Source organism: Triturus cristatus, chromosome 11, assembly GCF_964204655.1.
Source record: "Triturus cristatus chromosome 11, aTriCri1.1, whole genome shotgun sequence".
Lineage (NCBI taxonomy): Eukaryota > Metazoa > Chordata > Amphibia > Caudata > Salamandridae > Triturus > Triturus cristatus.
The window spans coordinates 937,037,522-937,061,210 of NC_140594.1; the positions used below are offsets into that span (position 1 = coordinate 937,037,522).

Below are 23,689 nucleotides of genomic sequence, written 5' to 3' on the forward strand. Positions count from 1 at the left end.
TGAGCTTTTGATTTTCACAATAAAAGACTCCATAGTATTGATCTGTTTACCCTTTCTAAAAATCAAGATTTTTTTGTATTGCTTATAGAAAATGTGCTAACAGTGGACTTTTCCATCTACAGATTATACTGAATGACCAGAGGTGGCAGTGTTTCACAACCTAGTTTCTCTGAATTGCCGAGACTGAAGAAAAAAAAAAGGAAGTCTTCCGGCATACGGGATCATTTTACCAATTTATAAGGCAAGTAAAACTCACAATAATTCCTTTATGCATTAAAAAGACGCTCACAGCATCAGCATGTCCTCACTACCTTACAGTGGGAGACTGTGCCTGAACATAATTTCTATCAAGATGAAAGTAATATGGATCACATTGTGTTGGTCATGATAGTTCATAAAAGCCTGGCTGCCTCCAACGCTACTAAAGCCTGCTTTATATCCTGGAGCTAGCAATGTTGCAGAGAAGTATGTGAGGTTTAAAACTAAAATTGAGATTTGATTTTCTAATGAGCTGTTGATTTTCACAATAAAAGACTCCATAGTATTGATCTGTTTACGCTTTCTAAAAATCAGGATTTTTTTTTTGTATTGCTTATAGAAAATGTGCTAACAGTGGACTTTTCCATCTACAGATTATACTGAATGACCAGAGGTGGCAGTGTTTCACAACCTAGTTTCTCTGAATTGCCGAGACTGAAGAAAAAAAAAAGGAAGTCTTCCGGCATACGGGATCATTTTACCAATATGCAAGGCAAGTAAAACTCACAATAATTCCTTTATGCATTAAAAAGACGCTCACAGCATCAGCATGTCCTCACTACCTTATAGTGGGAGACTGTGCCTGAACATAATTTCTGTCAAGATGAGAGTAATATGGATCACATTGTGTTGGTCATGATAGTTCATAAAAGCCTGGCTGCCTCCAACGCTACTAAAGCCTGCTTTATATCCTGGAACTAGCAATGTTGCAGAGAAGTATGTGAGGTTAAAAACTAAAATTGAGATTTGATTTTCTAATGAGCTGTTGATTTTCACAATAAAAGACTCCATAGTATTGATCTGTTTACCCTTTCTAAAAATCAAGATTTTTTTGTATTGCTTATAGAAAATGTGCTAACAGTGGACTTTTCCATCTACAGATTATACTGAATGACCAGAGGTGGCAGTGTTTCACAACCGAGTTTCTCTGAATTGCCGAGACTGAAGAACAAAAAAAAAAAAGGAAGTCTTCCGGCATACGGCATCATTTTACCAATATGCAAGGCAAGTTTAACTCACAATAATTCCTTTATGCATTAAACAGACGCTCACAGCATCAGCATGTCCTCACTACCTTATAGTGGGAGACTGTGCCTGAACATAATTTCTGTCAAGATGAGAGTAATATGGATCACATTGTGTTGGTCATGATAGTTCATAAAAGCCTGGCTGCCTCCAACGCTACTAAAGCCTGCTTTATATCCTGGAACTAGCAATGTTGCAGAGAAGTATGTGAGGTTAAAAACTAAAATTGAGATTTGATTTTCTAATGAGCTGTTGATTTTCACAATAAAAGACTCCATAGTATTGATCTGTTTACCCTTTCTAAAAATCAAGATTTTTTTGTATTGCTTATAGAAAATGTGCTAACAGTGGACTTTTCCATCTACAGATTATACTGAATGACCAGAGGTGGCAGTGTTTCACAACCGAGTTTCTCTGAATTGCCGAGACTGAAGAAAAAAAAAAGGACGTCTTCCGGCATACGGGATCATTTTACCAATTTATAAGGCAAGTAAAACTCACAATAATTCCTTTATGCATTAAAAAGACGCTCACAGCATCAGCATGTCCACACTACCTTATAGTGGGAGACTGTGCCTGAACATAATTTCTGTCAAGATGAGAGTAATATGGATCACATTGTGTTGGTCATGATAGTTCATAAAAGCCTGGCTGCCTCCATCGCTACTAAACCCTGCTTTATATCCTGGAACTAGCAATGTTGCAGAGAAGTATGTGAGGTTAAAAACTAAAATTGAGATTTGATTTTCTAATGAGCTTTTGATTTTCACAATAAAAGACTCCATAGTATTGATCTGTTTACCCTTTCTAAAAATCAAGATTTTTTTGTATTGCTTATAGAAAATGTGCTAACAGTGGACTTTTCCATCTACAGATTATACTGAATGACCAGAGGTGGCAGTGTTTCACAACCTAGTTTCTCTGAATTGCCGAGACTGAAGAAAAAAAAAAGGAAGTCTTCCGGCATACGGGATCATTTTACCAATTTATAAGGCAAGTAAAACTCACAATAATTCCTTTATGCATTAAAAAGACGCTCACAGCATCAGCATGTCCTCACTACCTTACAGTGGGAGACTGTGCCTGAACATAATTTCTATCAAGATGAAAGTAATATGGATCACATTGTGTTGGTCATGATAGTTCATAAAAGCCTGGCTGCCTCCAACGCTACTAAAGCCTGCTTTATATCCTGGAGCTAGCAATGTTGCAGAGAAGTATGTGAGGTTTAAAACTAAAATTGAGATTTGATTTTCTAATGAGCTGTTGATTTTCACAATAAAAGACTCCATAGTATTGATCTGTTTACGCTTTCTAAAAATCAGGATTTTTTTTTTGTATTGCTTATAGAAAATGTGCTAACTGTGGACTTTTCCATCTACAGATTATACTGAATGACCAGAGGTGGCAGTGTTTCACAACCTAGTTTCTCTGAATTGCCGAGACTGAAGAAAAAAAAAAGGAAGTCTTCCGGCATACGGGATCATTTTACCAATATGCAAGGCAAGTAAAACTCACAATAATTCCTTTATGCATTAAAAAGACGCTCACAGCATCAGCATGTCCTCACTACCTTATAGTGGGAGACTGTGCCTGAACATAATTTCTGTCAAGATGAGAGTAATATGGATCACATTGTGTTGGTCATGATAGTTCATAAAAGCCTGGCTGCCTCCAACGCTACTAAAGCCTGCTTTATATCCTGGAACTAGCAATGTTGCAGAGAAGTATGTGAGGTTAAAAACTAAAATTGAGATTTGATTTTCTAATGAGCTGTTGATTTTCACAATAAAAGACTCCATAGTATTGATCTGTTTACCCTTTCTAAAAATCAAGATTTTTTTGTATTGCTTATAGAAAATGTGCTAACAGTGGACTTTTCCATCTGCAGATTATACTGAATGACCAGAGGTGGCAGTGTTTCACAACCGAGTTTCTCTGAATTGCCGAGACTGAAGAAAAAAAAAAAAAAAGGAAGTCTTCCGGCATACGGCATCATTTTACCAATATGCAAGGCAAGTAAAACTCACAATAATTCCTTTATGCATTAAAAAGACGCTCACAGCATCAGCATGTCCTCACTACCTTATAGTGGGAGACTGTGCCTGAACATAATTTCTGTCAAGATGAGAGTAATATGGATCACATTGTGTTGGTCATGATAGTTCATAAAAATCTGGCTGCCTCCAACGCTACTAAAGCCTGCTTTATATCCTGGAACTAGCAATGTTGCAGAGAAGTATGTGAGGTTAAAAACTAAAATTGAGATTTGATTTTCTAATGAGCTGTTGATTTTCACAATAAAAGACTCCATAGTATTGATCTGTTTACGCTTTCTAAAAATCAAGATTTTTTTTGTATTGCTTATAGAAAATGTGCTAACAGTGGACTTTTCCATCTACAGATTATACTGAATGACCAGAGGTGGCAGTGTTTCACAACTGAGTTTCTCTGAATTGCCGAGACTGAAGAACAAAAAAAAAAGGAAGTCTTCCGGCATACGCCATCATTTTACCAATATACAAGGCAAGTTTAACTCACAATAATTCCTTTATGCATTAAAAAGACGCTCACAGCATCAGCATGTTCTCACTACCTTATAGTGGAAGACTGTGCCTGAACATAATTTCTGTCAAGATGAGAGTAATATGGATCACATTGTGTTGGTCATGATAGTTCATAAAAGCCTGGCTGCCTCCATCGCTACTAAACCCTGCTTTATATCCTGGAACTAGCAATGTTGCAGAGAAGTATGTGAGGTTAAAAACTAAAATTGAGATTTGATTTTCTAATGAGCTTTTGATTTTCACAATAAAAGACTCCATAGTATTGATCTGTTTACCCTTTCTAAAAATCAAGATTTTTTTGTATTGCTTATAGAAAATGTGCTAACAGTGGACTTTTCCATCTACAGATTATACTGAATGACCAGAGGTGGCAGTGTTTCACAACCTAGTTTCTCTGAATTGCCGAGACTGAAGAAAAAAAAAAGGAAGTCTTCCGGCATACGGGATCATTTTACCAATTTATAAGGCAAGTAAAACTCACAATAATTCCTTTATGCATTAAAAAGACGCTCACAGCATCAGCATGTCCTCACTACCTTACAGTGGGAGACTGTGCCTGAACATAATTTCTATCAAGATGAAAGTAATATGGATCACATTGTGTTGGTCATGATAGTTCATAAAAGCCTGGCTGCCTCCAACGCTACTAAAGCCTGCTTTATATCCTGGAGCTAGCAATGTTGCAGAGAAGTATGTGAGGTTTAAAACTAAAATTGAGATTTGATTTTCTAATGAGCTGTTGATTTTCACAATAAAAGACTCCATAGTATTGATCTGTTTACGCTTTCTAAAAATCAGGATTTTTTTTTTGTATTGCTTATAGAAAATGTGCTAACAGTGGACTTTTCCATCTACAGATTATACTGAATGACCAGAGGTGGCAGTGTTTCACAACCGAGTTTCTCTGAATTGCCGAGACTGAAGAAAAAAAAAAGGACGTCTTCCGGCATACGGGATCATTTTACCAATTTATAAGGCAAGTAAAACTCACAATAATTCCTTTATGCATTAAAAAGACGCTCACAGCATCAGCATGTCCTCACTACCTTATAGTGGGAGACTGTGCCTGAACATAATTTCTGTCAAGATGAGAGTAATATGGATCACATTGTGTTGGTCATGATAGTTCATAAAAATCTGGCTGCCTCCAACGCTACTAAAGCCTGCTTTATATCCTGGAACTAGCAATGTTGCAGAGAAGTATGTGAGGTTAAAAACTAAAATTGAGATTTGATTTTCTAATGAGCTGTTGATTTTCACAATAAAAGACTCCATAGTATTGATCTGTTTACGCTTTCTAAAAATCAAGATTTTTTTTGTATTGCTTATAGAAAATGTGCTAACAGTGGACTTTTCCATCTACAGATTATACTGAATGACCAGAGGTGGCAGTGTTTCACAACTGAGTTTCTCTGAATTGCCGAGACTGAAGAACAAAAAAAAAAGGAAGTCTTCCGGCATACGCCATCATTTTACCAATATACAAGGCAAGTTTAACTCACAATAATTCCTTTATGCATTAAAAAGACGCTCACAGCATCAGCATGTTCTCACTACCTTATAGTGGAAGACTGTGCCTGAACATAATTTCTGTCAAGATGAGAGTAATATGGATCACATTGTGTTGGTCATGATAGTTCATAAAAGCCTGGCTGCCTCCATCGCTACTAAACCCTGCTTTATATCCTGGAACTAGCAATGTTGCAGAGAAGTATGTGAGGTTAAAAACTAAAATTGAGATTTGATTTTCTAATGAGCTTTTGATTTTCACAATAAAAGACTCCATAGTATTGATCTGTTTACCCTTTCTAAAAATCAAGATTTTTTTGTATTGCTTATAGAAAATGTGCTAACAGTGGACTTTTCCATCTACAGATTATACTGAATGACCAGAGGTGGCAGTGTTTCACAACCTAGTTTCTCTGAATTGCCGAGACTGAAGAAAAAAAAAAGGAAGTCTTCCGGCATACGGGATCATTTTACCAATTTATAAGGCAAGTAAAACTCACAATAATTCCTTTATGCATTAAAAAGACGCTCACAGCATCAGCATGTCCTCACTACCTTACAGTGGGAGACTGTGCCTGAACATAATTTCTATCAAGATGAAAGTAATATGGATCACATTGTGTTGGTCATGATAGTTCATAAAAGCCTGGCTGCCTCCAACGCTACTAAAGCCTGCTTTATATCCTGGAGCTAGCAATGTTGCAGAGAAGTATGTGAGGTTTAAAACTAAAATTGAGATTTGATTTTCTAATGAGCTGTTGATTTTCACAATAAAAGACTCCATAGTATTGATCTGTTTACGCTTTCTAAAAATCAGGATTTTTTTTTTGTATTGCTTATAGAAAATGTGCTAACAGTGGACTTTTCCATCTACAGATTATACTGAATGACCAGAGGTGGCAGTGTTTCACAACCGAGTTTCTCTGAATTGCCGAGACTGAAGAAAAAAAAAAGGACGTCTTCCGGCATACGGGATCATTTTACCAATTTATAAGGCAAGTAAAACTCACAATAATTCCTTTATGCATTAAAAAGACGCTCACAGCATCAGCATGTCCACACTACCTTATAGTGGGAGACTGTGCCTAAACATAATTTCTGTCAAGATGAGAGTAATATGGATCACATTGTGTTGGTCATGATAGTTCATAAAAGCCTGGCTGCCTCCAACGCTACTAAACCCTGCTTTATATCCTGGAACTAGCAATGTTGCAGAGAAGTATGTGAGGTTAAAAACTAAAATTGAGATTTGATTTTCTAATGAGCTTTTGATTTTCACAATAAAAGACTCCATAGTATTGATCTGTTTACCCTTTCTAAAAATCAAGATTTTTTTGTATTGCTTATAGAAAATGTGCTAACAGTGGACTTTTCCATCTGCAGATTATACTGAATGACCAGAGGTGGCAGTGTTTCACAACCTAGTTTCTCTGAATTGCCGAGACTGAAGAAAAAAAAAAGGAAGTCTTCCGGCATACGGGATCATTTTACCAATTTATAAGGCAAGTAAAACTCACAATAATTCCTTTATGCATTAAAAAGACGCTCACAGCATCAGCATGTCCTCACTACCTTACAGTGGGAGACTGTGCCTGAACATAATTTCTATCAAGATGAAAGTAATATGGATCACATTGTGTTGGTCATGATAGTTCATAAAAGCCTGGCTGCCTCCAACGCTACTAAAGCCTGCTTTATATCCTGGAGCTAGCAATGTTGCAGAGAAGTATGTGAGGTTTAAAACTAAAATTGAGATTTGATTTTCTAATGAGCTGTTGATTTTCACAATAAAAGACTCCATAGTATTGATCTGTTTACGCTTTCTAAAAATCAGGATTTTTTTTTTGTATTGCTTATAGAAAATGTGCTAACAGTGGACTTTTCCATCTACAGATTATACTGAATGACCAGAGGTGGCAGTGTTTCACAACCGAGTTTCTCTGAATTGCCGAGACTGAAGAACAAAAAAAAAAGGAAGTCTTCCGGCATACGCCATCATTTTACCAATATACAAGGCAAGTTTAACTCACAATAATTCCTTTATGCATTAAAAAGACGCTCACAGCATCAGCATGTCCTCACTACCTTATAGTGGGAGACTGTGCCTGAACATAATTTCTGTCAAGATGAGAGTAATATGGATCACATTGTGTTGGTCATGATAGTTCATAAAAGCCTGGCTGCCTCCATCGCTACTAAACCCTGCTTTATATCCTGGAACTAGCAATGTTGCAGAGAAGTATGTGAGGTTAAAAACTAAAATTGAGATTTGATTTTCTAATGAGCTTTTGATTTTCACAATAAAAGACTCCATAGTATTGATCTGTTTACCCTTTCTAAAAATCAAGATTTTTTTGTATTGCTTATAGAAAATGTGCTAACAGTGGACTTTTCCATCTACAGATTATACTGAATGACCAGAGGTGGCAGTGTTTCACAACCGAGTTTCTCTGAATTGCCGAGACTGAAGAACAAAAAAAAAAGGAAGTCTTCCGGCATACGGCATCATTTTACCAATTTATAAGGCAAGTAAAACTCACAATAATTCCTTTATGCATTAAAAAGACGCTCACAGCATCAGCATGTCCTCACTACCTTACAGTGGGAGACTGTGCCTGAACATAATTTCTATCAAGATGAAAGTAATATGGATCACATTGTGTTGGTCATGATAGTTCATAAAAGCCTGGCTGCCTCCAACGCTACTAAAGCCTGCTTTATATCCTGGAACTAGCAATGTTGCAGAGAAGTATGTGAGGTTTAAAACTAAAATTGACATTTGATTTTCTAATGAGCTGTTGATTTTCACAATAAAAGACTCCATAGTATTGATCTGTTTACCCTTTCTAAAAATCAAGATTTTTTTGTATTGCTTATAGAAAATGTGCTAACAGTGGACTTTTCCATCTACAGATTATACTGAATGACCAGAGGTGGCAGTGTTTCACAACCTAGTTTCTCTGAATTGCCGAGACTGAAGAAAAAAAAAAGGAAGTCTTCCGGCATACGGGATCATTTTACCAATTTATAAGGCAAGTAAAACTCACAATAATTCCTTTATGCATTAAAAAGACGCTCACAGCATCAGCATGTCCTCACTACCTTACAGTGGGAGACTGTGCCTGAACATAATTTCTATCAAGATGAAAGTAATATGGATCACATTGTGTTGGTCATGATAGTTCATAAAAGCCTGGCTGCCTCCAACGCTACTAAAGCCTGCTTTATATCCTGGAGCTAGCAATGTTGCAGAGAAGTATGTGAGGTTTAAAACTAAAATTGAGATTTGATTTTCTAATGAGCTGTTGATTTTCACAATAAAAGACTCCATAGTATTGATCTGTTTACGCTTTCTAAAAATCAGGATTTTTTTTTTGTATTGCTTATAGAAAATGTGCTAACAGTGGACTTTTCCATCTACAGATTATACTGAATGACCAGAGGTGGCAGTGTTTCACAACCTAGTTTCTCTGAATTGCCGAGACTGAAGAAAAAAAAAAGGAAGTCTTCCGGCATACGGGATCATTTTACCAATATGCAAGGCAAGTAAAACTCACAATAATTCCTTTATGCATTAAAAAGACGCTCACAGCATCAGCATGTCCTCACTACCTTATAGTGGGAGACTGTGCCTGAACATAATTTCTGTCAAGATGAGAGTAATATGGATCACATTGTGTTGGTCATGATAGTTCATAAAAGCCTGGCTGCCTCCAACGCTACTAAAGCCTGCTTTATATCCTGGAACTAGCAATGTTGCAGAGAAGTATGTGAGGTTAAAAACTAAAATTGAGATTTGATTTTCTAATGAGCTGTTGATTTTCACAATAAAAGACTCCATAGTATTGATCTGTTTACCCTTTCTAAAAATCAAGATTTTTTTGTATTGCTTATAGAAAATGTGCTAACAGTGGACTTTTCCATCTGCAGATTATACTGAATGACCAGAGGTGGCAGTGTTTCACAACCGAGTTTCTCTGAATTGCCGAGACTGAAGAAAAAAAAAAAAAAAGGAAGTCTTCCGGCATACGGCATCATTTTACCAATATGCAAGGCAAGTAAAACTCACAATAATTCCTTTATGCATTAAAAAGACGCTCACAGCATCAGCATGTCCTCACTACCTTATAGTGGGAGACTGTGCCTGAACATAATTTCTGTCAAGATGAGAGTAATATGGATAACATTGTGTTGGTCATGATAGTTCATAAAAATCTGGCTGCCTCCAACGCTACTAAAGCCTGCTTTATATCCTGGAACTAGCAATGTTGCAGAGAAGTATGTGAGGTTAAAAACTAAAATTGAGATTTGATTTTCTAATGAGCTGTTGATTTTCACAATAAAAGACTCCATAGTATTGATCTGTTTACGCTTTCTAAAAATCAAGATTTTTTTTGTATTGCTTATAGAAAATGTGCTAACAGTGGACTTTTCCATCTACAGATTATACTGAATGACCAGAGGTGGCAGTGTTTCACAACTGAGTTTCTCTGAATTGCCGAGACTGAAGAACAAAAAAAAAAGGAAGTCTTCCGGCATACGCCATCATTTTACCAATATACAAGGCAAGTTTAACTCACAATAATTCCTTTATGCATTAAAAAGACGCTCACAGCATCAGCATGTTCTCACTACCTTATAGTGGAAGACTGTGCCTGAACATAATTTCTGTCAAGATGAGAGTAATATGGATCACATTGTGTTGGTCATGATAGTTCATAAAAGCCTGGCTGCCTCCATCGCTACTAAACCCTGCTTTATATCCTGGAACTAGCAATGTTGCAGAGAAGTATGTGAGGTTAAAAACTAAAATTGAGATTTGATTTTCTAATGAGCTTTTGATTTTCACAATAAAAGACTCCATAGTATTGATCTGTTTACCCTTTCTAAAAATCAAGATTTTTTTGTATTGCTTATAGAAAATGTGCTAACAGTGGACTTTTCCATCTACAGATTATACTGAATGACCAGAGGTGGCAGTGTTTCACAACCTAGTTTCTCTGAATTGCCGAGACTGAAGAAAAAAAAAAGGAAGTCTTCCGGCATACGGGATCATTTTACCAATTTATAAGGCAAGTAAAACTCACAATAATTCCTTTATGCATTAAAAAGACGCTCACAGCATCAGCATGTCCTCACTACCTTACAGTGGGAGACTGTGCCTGAACATAATTTCTATCAAGATGAAAGTAATATGGATCACATTGTGTTGGTCATGATAGTTCATAAAAGCCTGGCTGCCTCCAACGCTACTAAAGCCTGCTTTATATCCTGGAGCTAGCAATGTTGCAGAGAAGTATGTGAGGTTTAAAACTAAAATTGAGATTTGATTTTCTAATGAGCTGTTGATTTTCACAATAAAAGACTCCATAGTATTGATCTGTTTACGCTTTCTAAAAATCAGGATTTTTTTTTTGTATTGCTTATAGAAAATGTGCTAACAGTGGACTTTTCCATCTACAGATTATACTGAATGACCAGAGGTGGCAGTGTTTCACAACCGAGTTTCTCTGAATTGCCGAGACTGAAGAAAAAAAAAAGGACGTCTTCCGGCATACGGGATCATTTTACCAATTTATAAGGCAAGTAAAACTCACAATAATTCCTTTATGCATTAAAAAGACGCTCACAGCATCAGCATGTCCACACTACCTTATAGTGGGAGACTGTGCCTGAACATAATTTCTGTCAAGATGAGAGTAATATGGATCACATTGTGTTGGTCATGATAGTTCATAAAAGCCTGGCTGCCTCCAACGCTACTAAACCCTGCTTTATATCCTGGAACTAGCAATGTTGCAGAGAAGTATGTGAGGTTAAAAACTAAAATTGAGATTTGATTTTCTAATGAGCTTTTGATTTTCACAATAAAAGACTCCATAGTATTGATCTGTTTACCCTTTCTAAAAATCAAGATTTTTTTGTATTGCTTATAGAAAATGTGCTAACAGTGGACTTTTCCATCTGCAGATTATACTGAATGACCAGAGGTGGCAGTGTTTCACAACCTAGTTTCTCTGAATTGCCGAGACTGAAGAAAAAAAAAAGGAAGTCTTCCGGCATACGGGATCATTTTACCAATTTATAAGGCAAGTAAAACTCACAATAATTCCTTTATGCATTAAAAAGACGCTCACAGCATCAGCATGTCCTCACTACCTTACAGTGGGAGACTGTGCCTGAACATAATTTCTATCAAGATGAAAGTAATATGGATCACATTGTGTTGGTCATGATAGTTCATAAAAGCCTGGCTGCCTCCAACGCTACTAAAGCCTGCTTTATATCCTGGAGCTAGCAATGTTGCAGAGAAGTATGTGAGGTTTAAAACTAAAATTGAGATTTGATTTTCTAATGAGCTGTTGATTTTCACAATAAAAGACTCCATAGTATTGATCTGTTTACGCTTTCTAAAAATCAGGATTTTTTTTTTGTATTGCTTATAGAAAATGTGCTAACAGTGGACTTTTCCATCTACAGATTATACTGAATGACCAGAGGTGGCAGTGTTTCACAACCGAGTTTCTCTGAATTGCCGAGACTGAAGAACAAAAAAAAAAGGAAGTCTTCCGGCATACGCCATCATTTTACCAATATACAAGGCAAGTTTAACTCACAATAATTCCTTTATGCATTAAAAAGACGCTCACAGCATCAGCATGTCCTCACTACCTTATAGTGGGAGACTGTGCCTGAACATAATTTCTGTCAAGATGAGAGTAATATGGATCACATTGTGTTGGTCATGATAGTTCATAAAAGCCTGGCTGCCTCCATCGCTACTAAACCCTGCTTTATATCCTGGAACTAGCAATGTTGCAGAGAAGTATGTGAGGTTAAAAACTAAAATTGAGATTTGATTTTCTAATGAGCTTTTGATTTTCACAATAAAAGACTCCATAGTATTGATCTGTTTACCCTTTCTAAAAATCAAGATTTTTTTGTATTGCTTATAGAAAATGTGCTAACAGTGGACTTTTCCATCTACAGATTATACTGAATGACCAGAGGTGGCAGTGTTTCACAACCGAGTTTCTCTGAATTGCGGAGACTGAAGAACAAAAAAGGAAGTCTTCCGGCATACGCCATCATTTTACCAATATGCAAGGCAAGTAAAACTCACAATAATTCCTTTATGCATTAAAAAGACGCTCACAGCATCAGCATGTCCTCACTACCTTATAGTGGGAGACTGTGCCTGAACATAATTTCTGTCAAGATGAGAGTAATATGGATCACATTGTGTTGGTCATGATAGTTCATAAAAGCCTGGCTGCCTCCAACACTACTAAAGCCTGCTTTATATCCTGGAACTAGCAATGTTGCAGAGAAGTGTGTGAGGTTAAAAACTAAAATTGAGATTTGATTTTCTAATGAGCTGTTGATTTTCACAATAAAAGACTCCATAGTATTGATCTGTTTACGCTTTCTAAAAATCAAGATTTTTTTTGTATTGCTTAGAGAAAATGTGCTAACAGTGGACTTTTCCATCTACAGATTATACTGAATGACCAGAGGTGGCAGTGTTTCACAACCGAGTTTCTCTGAATTGCCGAGACTGAAGAACAAAAAAAAAAAAGGAAGTCTATCGGCATACGCCATCATTTTACCAATATACAAGGCAAGTTTAACTCACAATAATTCCTTTATGCATTAAAAAGACGCTCACAGCATCAGCATGTCCTCACTACCTTATAGTGGGAGACTGTGCCTGAACATAATTTCTGTCAAGATGAGAGTAATATGGATCACATTGTGTTGGTCATGATAGTTCATAAAAGCCTGGCTGCCTCCATCGCTACTAAACCCTGCTTTATATCCTGGAACTAGCAATGTTGCAGAGAAGTATGTGAGGTTAAAAACTAAAATTGAGATTTGATTTTCTAATGAGCTTTTGATTTTCACAATAAAAGACTCCATAGTATTGATCTGTTTACCCTTTCTAAAAATCAAGATTTTTTTGTATTGCTTATAGAAAATGTGCTAACAGTGGACTTTTCCATCTACAGATTATACTGAATGACCAGAGGTGGCAGTGTTTCACAACCGAGTTTCTCTGAATTGCCGAGACTGAAGAACAAAAAAAAAAGGAAGTCTTCCGGCATACGGCATCATTTTACCAATTTATAAGGCAAGTAAAACTCACAATAATTCCTTTATGCATTAAAAAGACGCTCACAGCATCAGCATGTCCTCACTACCTTATAGTGGGAGACTGTGCCTGAACATAATTTCTGTCAAGATGAGAGTAATATGGATCACATTGTGTTGGTCATGATAGTTCATAAAAGCCTGGCTGCCTCCAACGCTACTAAACCCTGCTTTATATCCTGGAACTAGCAATGTTGCAGAGAAGTATGTGAGGTTAAAAACTAAAATTGAGATTTGATTTTCTAATGAGCTTTTGATTTTCACAATAAAAGACTCCATAGTATTGATCTGTTTACGCTTTCTAAAAATCAAGATTTTTTTGTATTGCTTATAGAAAATGTGCTAACAGTGGACTTTTCCATCTACAGATTATACTGAATGACCAGAGGTGGCAGTGTTTCACAACCTAGTTTCTCTGAATTGCCGAGACTGAAGAAAAAAAAAAGGAAGTCTTCCGGCATACGGGATCATTTTACCAATTTATAAGGCAAGTAAAACTCACAATAATTCCTTTATGCATTAAAAAGACGCTCACAGCATCAGCATGTCCTCACTACCTTACAGTGGGAGACTGTGCCTGAACATAATTTCTATCAAGATGAAAGTAATATGGATCACATTGTGTTGGTCATGATAGTTCATAAAAGCCTGGCTGCCTCCAACGCTACTAAAGCCTGCTTTATATCCTGGAGCTAGCAATGTTGCAGAGAAGTATGTGAGGTTTAAAACTAAAATTGACATTTGATTTTCTAATGAGCTGTTGATTTTCACAATAAAAGACTCCATAGTATTGATCTGTTTACCCTTTCTAAAAATCAAGATTTTTTTGTATTGCTTATAGAAAATGTGCTAACAGTAGACTTTTCCATCTACAGATTATACTGAATGACCAGAGGTGGCAGTGTTTCACAACCGAGTTTCTCTGAATTGCCGAGACTGAAGAAAAAAAAAAGGAAGTCTTCCGGCATACGGGATCATTTTACCAATTTATAAGGCAAGTAAAACTCACAATAATTCCTTTATGCATTAAAAAGACGCTCACAGCATCAACATGTCCTCACTACCTTATAGTGGGAGACTGTGCCTGAACATAATTTCTGTCAAGATGAGAGTAATATGGATCACATTGTGTTGGTCATGATAGTTCATAAAAGCCTGGCTGCCTCCAACGCTACTAAAGCCTGCTTTATATCCTGGAACTAGCAATGTTGCAGAGAAGTATGTGAGGTTAAAAACTAAAATTGAGATTTGATTTTCTAATGAGCTGTTGATTTTCACAATAAAAGACTCCATAGTATTGATCTGTTTACGCTTTCTAAAAATCAAGATTTTTTTTGTATTGCTTATAGAAAATGTGCTAACAGTGGACTTTTCCATCTACAGATTATACTGAATGACCAGAGGTGGCAGTGTTTCACAACCGAGTTTCTCTGAATTGCCGAGACTAAAGAACAAAAAAGGAAGTCTTCCGGCATACGCCATCATTTTACCAATATACAAGGCAAGTAAAACTCACAATAATTCCTTTATGCATTAAAAAGACGCTCACAGCATCAGCATGTCCTCACTACCTTATAGTGGGAGACTGTGCCTGAACATAATTTCTGTCAAGATGAGAGTAATATGGATCACATTGTGTTGGTCATGATAGTTCATAAAAGCCTGGCTGCCTCCAACACTACTAAAGCCTGCTTTATATCCTGGAACTAGCAATGTTGCAGAGAAGTATGTGAGGTTAAAAACTAAAATTGAGATTTGATTTTCTAATGAGCTGTTGATTTTCACAATAAAAGACTCCATAGTATTGATCTGTTTACCCTTTCTAAAAATCAAGATTTTTTTGTATTGCTTATAGAAAATGTGCTAACAGTGGACTTTTCCATCTACAGATTATACTGAATGACCAGAGGTGGCAGTGTTTCACAACCGAGTTTCTCTGAATTGCCGAGACTGAAGAACAAAAAAAAAAAAGGAAGTCTTCCGGCATACGGCATCATTTTACCTATATACAAGGCAAGTTTAACTCACAATAATTCCTTTATGCATTAAAAAGACGCTCACAGCATCAGCATGTCCTCACTACCTTATAGTGGGAGACTGTGCCTGAACATAATTTCTGTCAAGATGAGAGTAATATGGATCACATTGTGTTGGTCATGATAGGTCATAAAAGCCTGGCTGCCTCCAACGCTACTAAAGCCTGCTTTATATCCTGGAACTAGCAATGTTGCAGAGAAGTATGTGAGGTTAAAAACTAAAATTGAGATTTGATTTTCTAATGAGCTGTTGATTTTCACAATAAAAGACTCCATAGTATTGATCTGTTTACCCTTTCTAAAAATCAAGATTTTTTTGTATTGCTTATAGAAAATGTGCTAACAGTGGACTTTTCCATCTACAGATTATACTGAATGACCAGAGGTGGCAGTGTTTCACAACCGAGTTTCTCTGAATTGCCGAGACTGAAGAACAAAAAAAAAAAAGGAAGTCTTCCGGCATACGCCATCATTTTACCAATATGCAAGGCAAGTAAAACTCACAATAATTCCTTTATGCATTAAAAAGACGCTCACAGCATCAGCATGTCCTCACTACCTTATAGTGGGAGACTGTGCCTGAACATAATTTCTGTCAAGATGAGAGTAATATGGATCACATTGTGTTGGTCATGATAGTTCATAAAAGCCTGGCTGCCTCCATCGCTACTAAAGCCTGCTTTATATCCTGGAACTAGCAATGTTGCAGAGAAGTATGTGAGGTTAAAAACTAAAATTGAGATTTGATTTTCTAATGAGCTGTTGATTTTCACAATAAAAGACTCCATAGTATTGATCTGTTTACCCTTTCTAAAAATCAAGATTTTTTTGTATTGCTTATAGAAAATGTGCTAACAGTGGACTTTTCCATCTACAGATTATACTGAATGACCAGAGGTGGCAGTGTTTCACAACCGAGTTTCTCTGAATTGCCGAGACTGAAGAACAAAAAAGGAAGTCTTCCGGCATACGCCATCATTTTACCAATATGCTAGGCAAGTAAAACTCACAATAATTCCTTTATGCATTAAAAAGACGCTCACAGCATCAGCATGTCCTCACTACCTTATAGTGGGAGACTGTGCCTGAACATAATTTCTGTCAAGATGAGAGTAATATGGATCACATTGTGTTGGTCATGATAGTTCATAAAAGCCTGGCTGCCTCCAACGCTACTAAAGCCTGCTTTATATCCTGGAACTAGCAATGTTGCAGAGAAGTATGTGAGGTTAAAACCTAAAATTGAGATTTGATTTTCTAATGAGCTGTTGATTTTCACAATAAAAGACTCCATAGTATTGATCTGTTTACCCTTTCTAAAAATCAAGATTTTTTTGTATTGCTTATAGAAAATGTGCTAACAGTGGACTTTTCCATCTACAGATTATACTGAATGACCAGAGGTGGCAGTGTTTCACAACCGAGTTTCTCTGAATTGCCGAGACTGAAGAAAAAAAAAAAAGGAAGTCTTCCGGCATACGGCATCATTTTACCAATTTATAAGGCAAGTAAAACTCACAATAATTCCTTTATGCATTACAAAGACGCTCACAGCATCAGCATGTCCTCACTACCTTATAGTGGGAGACTGTGCCTGAACATAATTTCTGTCAAGATGAGAGTAATATGGATCACATTGTGTTGGTCATGATAGTTCATAAAAGCCTGGCTGCCTCCAACGCTACTAAAGCCTGCTTTATATCCTGGAACTAGCAATGTTGCAGAGAAGTATGTGAGGTTAAAAACTAAAATTGAGATTTGATTTTCTAATGAGCTGTTGATTTTCACAATAAAAGACTCCATAGTATTGATCTGTTTACCCTTTCTAAAAATCAAGATTTTTTTGTATTGCTTATAGAAAATGTGCTAACAGTGGACTTTTCCATCTACAGATTATACTGAATGACCAGAGGTGGCAGTGTTTCACAACCGAGTTTCTCTGAATTGCCGAGACTGAAGAACAAAAAAAAAAAGGAAGTCTTCCGGCATACGGCATCATTTTACCAATATACAAGGCAAGTTTAACTCACAATAATTCCTTTATGCATTAAAAAGACGCTCACAGCATCAGCATGTCCTCACTACCTTATAGTGGGAGACTGTGCCTGAACATAATTTCTGTCAAGTTGAGAGTAATATGGATCACATTGTGTTGGTCATGATAGTTCATAAAAGCCTGGCTGCCTCCAACGCTACTAAAGCCTGCTTTATATCCTGGAACTAGCAATGTTGCAGAGAAGTATGTGAGGTTAAAAACTAAAATTGAGATTTGATTTTCTAATGAGCTGTTGATTTTCACAATAAAAGACTCCATAGTATTGATCTGTTTACGCTTTCTAAAAATCAAGATTTTTTTTGTATTGCTTATAGAAAATGTGCTAACAGTGGACTTTTCCATCTACAGATTATACTGAATGACCAGAGGTGGCAGTGTTTCACAACCGAGTTTCTCTGAATTGCCGAGACTGAAGAACAAAAAAAAAAAAGGAAGTCTTCCGGCATACGCCATCATTTTACCAATATACAAGGCAAGTTTAACTCACAATAATTCCTTTATGCATTAAAAAGACGCTCACAGCATCAGCATGTCCTCACTACCTTATAGTGGGAGACTGTGCCTGAACATAATTTCTGTCAAGATGAGAGTAATATGGATCACATTGTGTTGGTCATGATAGTTCATAAAAGCCTGGCTGCCTCCATCGCTACTAAACCCTGCTTTATATCCTGGAACTAGCAATGTTGCAGAGAAGTATGTGAGGTTAAAAACTAAAATTGAGATTTGATTTTCTAATGAGCTTTTGATTTTCACAATAAAAGACTCCATAGTATTGATCTGTTTACCCTTTCTAAAAATCAAGATTTTTTTGTATTGCTTATAGAAAATGTGCTAACAGTGGACTTTTCCATCTACAGATTATACTGAATGACCAGAGGTGGCAGTGTTTCACAACCGAGTTTCTCTGAATTGCCGAGACTGAAGAAAAAAAAAAAAGGAAGTCTTCCGGCATACGGCATCATTTTACCAATTTATAAGGCAAGTAAAACTCACAATAATTCCTTTATGCATTACAAAGACGCTCACAGCATCAGCATGTCCTCACTACCTTATAGTGGGAGACTGTGCCTGAACATAATTTCTGTCAAGATGAGAGTAATATGGATCACATTGTGTTGGTCATGATAGTTCATAAAAGCCTGGCTGCCTCCAACGCTACTAAAGCCTGCTTTATATCCTGGAACTAGCAATGTTGCAGAGAAGTATGTGAGGTTAAAAACTAAAATTGAGATTTGATTTTCTAATGAGCTGTTGATTTTCACAATAAAAGACTCCATAGTATTGATCTGTTTACCCTTTCTAAAAATCAAGATTTTTTTGTATTGCTTATAGAAAATGTGCTAACAGTGGACTTTTCCATCTACAGATTATACTGAATGACCAGAGGTGGCAGTGTTTCACAACCGAGTTTCTCTGAATTGCCGAGACTGAATAAAAAAAAAAAAGGAAGTCTTCCGGCATACGGCATCATTTTACCAATATACAAGGCAAGTTTAACTCACAATAATTCCTTTATGCATTAAAAAGACGCTCACAGCATCAGCATGTCCTCACTACCTTATAGTGGGAGACTGTGCCTGAACATAATTTCTGTCAAGTTGAGAGTAATATGGATCACATTGTGTTGGTCATGATAGTTCATAAAAGCCTGGCTGCCTCCAACGCTACTAAAGCCTGCTTTATATCCTGGAACTAGCAATGTTGCAGAGAAGTATGTGAGGTTAAAAACTAAAATTGAGATTTGATTTTCTAATGAGCTGTTGATTTTCACAATAAAAGACTCCATAGTATTGATCTGTTTACGCTTTCTAAAAATCAAGATTTTTTTTGTATTGCTTATAGAAAATGTGCTAACAGTGGACTTTTCCATCTACAGATTATACTGAATGACCAGAGGTGGCAGTGTTTCACAACCGAGTTTCTCTGAATTGCCGAGACTGAAGAACAAAAAAAAAAAAGGAAGTCTTCCGGCATACGCCATCATTTTACCAATATACAAGGCAAGTTTAACTCACAATAATTCCTTTATGCATTAAAAAGACGCTCACAGCATCAGCATGTCCTCACTACCTTATAGTGGGAGACTGTGCCTGAACATAATTTCTGTCAAGATGAGAGTAATATGGATCACATTGTGTTGGTCATGATAGTTCATAAAAGCCTGGCTGCCTCCATCGCTACTAAACCCTGCTTTATATCCTGGAACTAGCAATGTTGCAGAGAAGTATGTGAGGTTAAAAACTAAAATTGAGATTTGATTTTCTAATGAGCTTTTGATTTTCACAATAAAAGACTCCATAGTATTGATCTGTTTACCCTTTCTAAAAATCAAGATTTTTTTGTATTGCTTATAGAAAATGTGCTAACAGTGGACTTTTCCATCTACAGATTATACTGAATGACCAGAGGTGGCAGTGTTTCACAACCGAGTTTCTCTGAATTGCCGAGACTGAAGAACAAAAAAGGAAGTCTTCCGGCATACGCCATCATTTTACCAATATGCTAGGCAAGTAAAACTCACAATAATTCCTTTATGCATTAAAAAGACGCTCACAGCATCAGCATGTCCTCACTACCTTATAGTGGGAGACTGTGCCTGAACATAATTTCTGTCAAGATGAGAGTAATATGGATAACATTGTGTTGGTCATGATAGTTCATAAAAGCCTGGCTGCCTCCAACGCTACTAAAGCCTGCTTTATATCCTGGAACTAGCAATGTTGCAGAGAAGTATGTGAGGTTAAAAACTAAAATTGAGATTTGATTTTCTAATGAGCTGTTGATTTTCACAATAAAAGACTCCATAGTATTGATCTGTTTACCCTTTCTAAAAATCAAGATTTTTTTGTATTGCTTATAGAAAATGTGCTAACAGTGGACTTTTCCATCTGCAGATTATACTGAATGACCAGAGGTGGCAGTGTTTCACAACCGAGTTTCTCTGAATTGCCGAGACTGAAGAAAAAAAAAAAAAAAGGAAGTCTTCCGGCATACGGCATCATTTTACCAATATGCAAGGCAAGTAAAACTCACAATAATTCCTTTATGCATTAAAAAGACGCTCACAGCATCAGCATGTCCTCACTACCTTATAGTGGGAGACTGTGCCTGAACATAATTTCTGTCAAGATGAGAGTAATATGGATCACATTGTGTTGGTCATGATAGTTCATAAAAATCTGGCTGCCTCCAACGCTACTAAAGCCTGCTTTATATCCTGGAGCTAGCAATGTTGCAGAGAAGTATGCGAGGTTAAAAACTAAAATTGAGATTTGATTTTCTAATGAGCTGTTGATTTTCACAATAAAAGGCTCCATAGTATTGATCTGTTTACGCTTTCTAAAAATCAAGATTTTTTTTGTATTGCTTACAGAAAACAGTAGACTTTTCCATCTGCAGATTATACTGAATGACCAGAGGTGGCAGTGTTTCACAACCGAGTTTCTCTGAATTGCCGAGACTGAAGAACAAAAAAAAAAGGATGTCTTCCGGCATACGGCTGTAACGCCCTGAACGTCTCAGGATCGTTTAACAGACACGATAATGAGGACGCAACCACTTGTGAAGGGTTAGTTATTTTAATGAAGGCAAAAACAATACAACGAATAAACAAAAGTTATAGTCACTGGAATCCTCCAGGCTAAGTACGTTACCAGCCCACAGCACGGATGGTCCTAACCGTCCTCTGCATATACGCCGATCCCGGCGTATGCCAACAGAGGGCAGAAATGAAATGGCCGACAATGCCAATCGGTAGGCTGTGAGGGGCACGACGAGTGTTCGGGAGAATCGAGGAGTCAGGGAAACACCCAGCCGGGGTCTCTACCTGAAGGGAGCAGCCGCTCAACCTCTTCCTCCGACTGCACCGGGACGCGGAGTCACCTCCTGGTGATGCGTCACCAATACCCCAATCAAAAGCAAGAAGACTGAACCGAGAGCAGCCGCTCGATCGATCCTGTGGACTTCCGAGTCTGTAACGCGGCAAACACCTCCTGGTGTGCGTTACAGCTGGCAGTCCCTGTATCTCTGGTCGGGCTGGGAGTTACGACTCCAACCAGCAAAAGCGCCACTGCGCTTTGACTCAGCCGAGTCAAAAAGCGAAGCTCAATGGTTGACCGGTAGAGCTTCCGGGTCCTTCACAGGTGACGATGGGGCAAGACACGGCCCAGGGAGTAACGACTCGACCTACCTCCGTTCTTGCCTTACTGGAGCACCACTCCGGAACACTGCTCTTCACGAAGCAGGTACGTCGGTGTAAACACAATATCCGACAGCCTTGTACCTCCCGGTTCCTCCCTTTATAGGGCGTGTTTTCCTTGAGTTATGTAACAGCTCTCCTGTTTACATAAGGGCGTGTTTTCCCTTGAGTTATGTAACAGCTCTCCTGTTTACATAAGGGCGTGTTTTCCCTTGAGTTATGTAACAGCTCTCCTGTTTACATAAGGGCGTGTTTTCCTTGAGTTATGTAACAGCTCTCCTGTTTACATAACCTCTCAACCGCTAAGCATCCTGGGAGATGTAGTCCGTTTACGCTGGTTACCGTTTTCCTCCCCTCGCATGACAGGAATTCTTGACAGTACATCCTCCCTCTCAGCGGCTCCCCACGGGTCCAGCGCTGGCAGGAAAACGCCGATGGAACAAGGAGACCAAGCGCGGAGCATGAACCCCTTCAGCCGGTTCCCATGATTGCTCCTCCGGGCCATAGCCTTTCCACGCAACCAGGTACCACAGCTTCCCCCTGCGCCATTTGGACGCCCGTATGCCCGACACTTCATACTCCACCTCCGACTCCACGCATACCGGCCTAGGTGTCCCAGACGGCTTGGAGGGTGCTGGTTTGAGCAATGATACATGAAAGACAGGGTGTATCCGCAATGACTGGGGCAAGCACACCTTCACGTTCACGGGACCCATACACTTGGTAATGCGATAGGGGCCCATGTACTTGGGATGGAACACACTGTTCTTTCAAAACCTCATGTTTCTTGTGGATATCCAGACGTAGTCTCCAGTGCGGTACAGTGGCCCGGGCCTTCTCTTCCTGTCGGCCGCAGCCTTGTATCGTCTCTTGGCCTCTATTAGGACAGCCCTTGAGCGCATCAACGTGTCTTTTATGTGTGCCACCCTGTCCGCTGTGGCGGGAATCCTGTCCTCTCTGAACGGATGTAGAAATGGCAAGAACCTGGGATGTTGGCCATAGTTGCTATAGAACGGAGATGACTGTGTGGAGCTGTGAGTGGCGTTGTTATAGGCTATCTCTGCAACCCATAGCAAGTCGACCCATTCTTCCCTGCCCTGGTCCACAAAACATCGCAGATACTGTTTGAGCGTTTGGTTCAGGCGCTCGGTTTGGCCGTCCGTTTGAGGGTGGTAGCTGGTGGACAGGGCGGTCTTAACATGCAGCGCAGTGCACCAAGTCTTCCAGAATTGCGCAGTAAACTGCGATCCCCGGTCCGACACGATCACCCCAGGTAATCCATGCAGTCGTACCACATTCTTTAGGAGTAGTGACGCCAATTCCCCGGCCGTAGGGACTCTCTTGCAGGGGATGAAGTGCCCCATTTTCGTCAAGTAATCCACCACCACCAGTATTGCCGTCATCCCCTGGTCTACCGGTAGGCCCACCACGAAGTCCAGTGATATGCTATCCCATGGTCTATCCGGGGTCGGAAGTGGATGTAAGAGCCCTTGGGTTCGGCCATGGTCGGCCTTCATGGTAGCACACATAGGACACTCCTGTCCCCACCTCCTGACATCCACTCTCATGGTTGGCCACCAGAAATGCCGTCCCATGCTAGCCACCGTTTTTTCAAAGCCCAAATGACCTGCGCATGGAGAGTCATGGCACCAGATGAATGCTTGTTTCCTTAGCCTAGGCGTGGGTATCAACAGGCACCTGCCCTTCAGGGGTATCCCGTCCTTCAGCTGCCATTCTCTGTGACTGAGGAGCCACCTCCGCCATGCGAATGACCTGATCCCTCTCTTTATTCCCCTCAGGAAAGTATCCGGTTGGATAACCCCCAATACCATCCTCGGGGAAATGATGGAACGCTCGGTCGCAGGCAATGGTTCCTTAACTGCAG

At 38.5% G+C, this 23,689-nt stretch overlaps 2 long non-coding RNA genes across 2 annotated transcripts; both read left to right on the forward strand.

Annotated features, from left to right (window-relative positions):
- The first annotated feature begins 1,651 nt into the window (after positions 1 to 1,651).
- LOC146785688 (uncharacterized) lies at positions 1,652 to 7,828 on the forward strand. The gene is made up of 12 exons (XR_014970718.1): positions 1,652 to 1,770; positions 2,159 to 2,277; positions 2,669 to 2,787; positions 3,176 to 3,299; positions 3,689 to 3,810; positions 4,199 to 4,317; positions 4,709 to 4,827; positions 5,727 to 5,845; positions 6,237 to 6,355; positions 6,744 to 6,862; positions 7,254 to 7,375; positions 7,764 to 7,828. It is a non-coding gene; the product is annotated as an uncharacterized LOC146785688 (long non-coding RNA).
- A 955-nt stretch (positions 7,829 to 8,783) lies between these two features.
- LOC146785689 (uncharacterized) lies at positions 8,784 to 15,464 on the forward strand. The gene is made up of 14 exons (XR_014970717.1): positions 8,784 to 8,902; positions 9,291 to 9,414; positions 9,804 to 9,925; positions 10,314 to 10,432; positions 10,824 to 10,942; positions 11,331 to 11,449; positions 11,841 to 11,962; positions 12,351 to 12,468; positions 12,858 to 12,981; positions 13,370 to 13,491; positions 13,880 to 13,998; positions 14,387 to 14,505; positions 14,895 to 15,012; positions 15,401 to 15,464. It is a non-coding gene; the product is annotated as an uncharacterized LOC146785689 (long non-coding RNA).
- Positions 15,465 to 23,689: the final 8,225 nt, after the last annotated feature.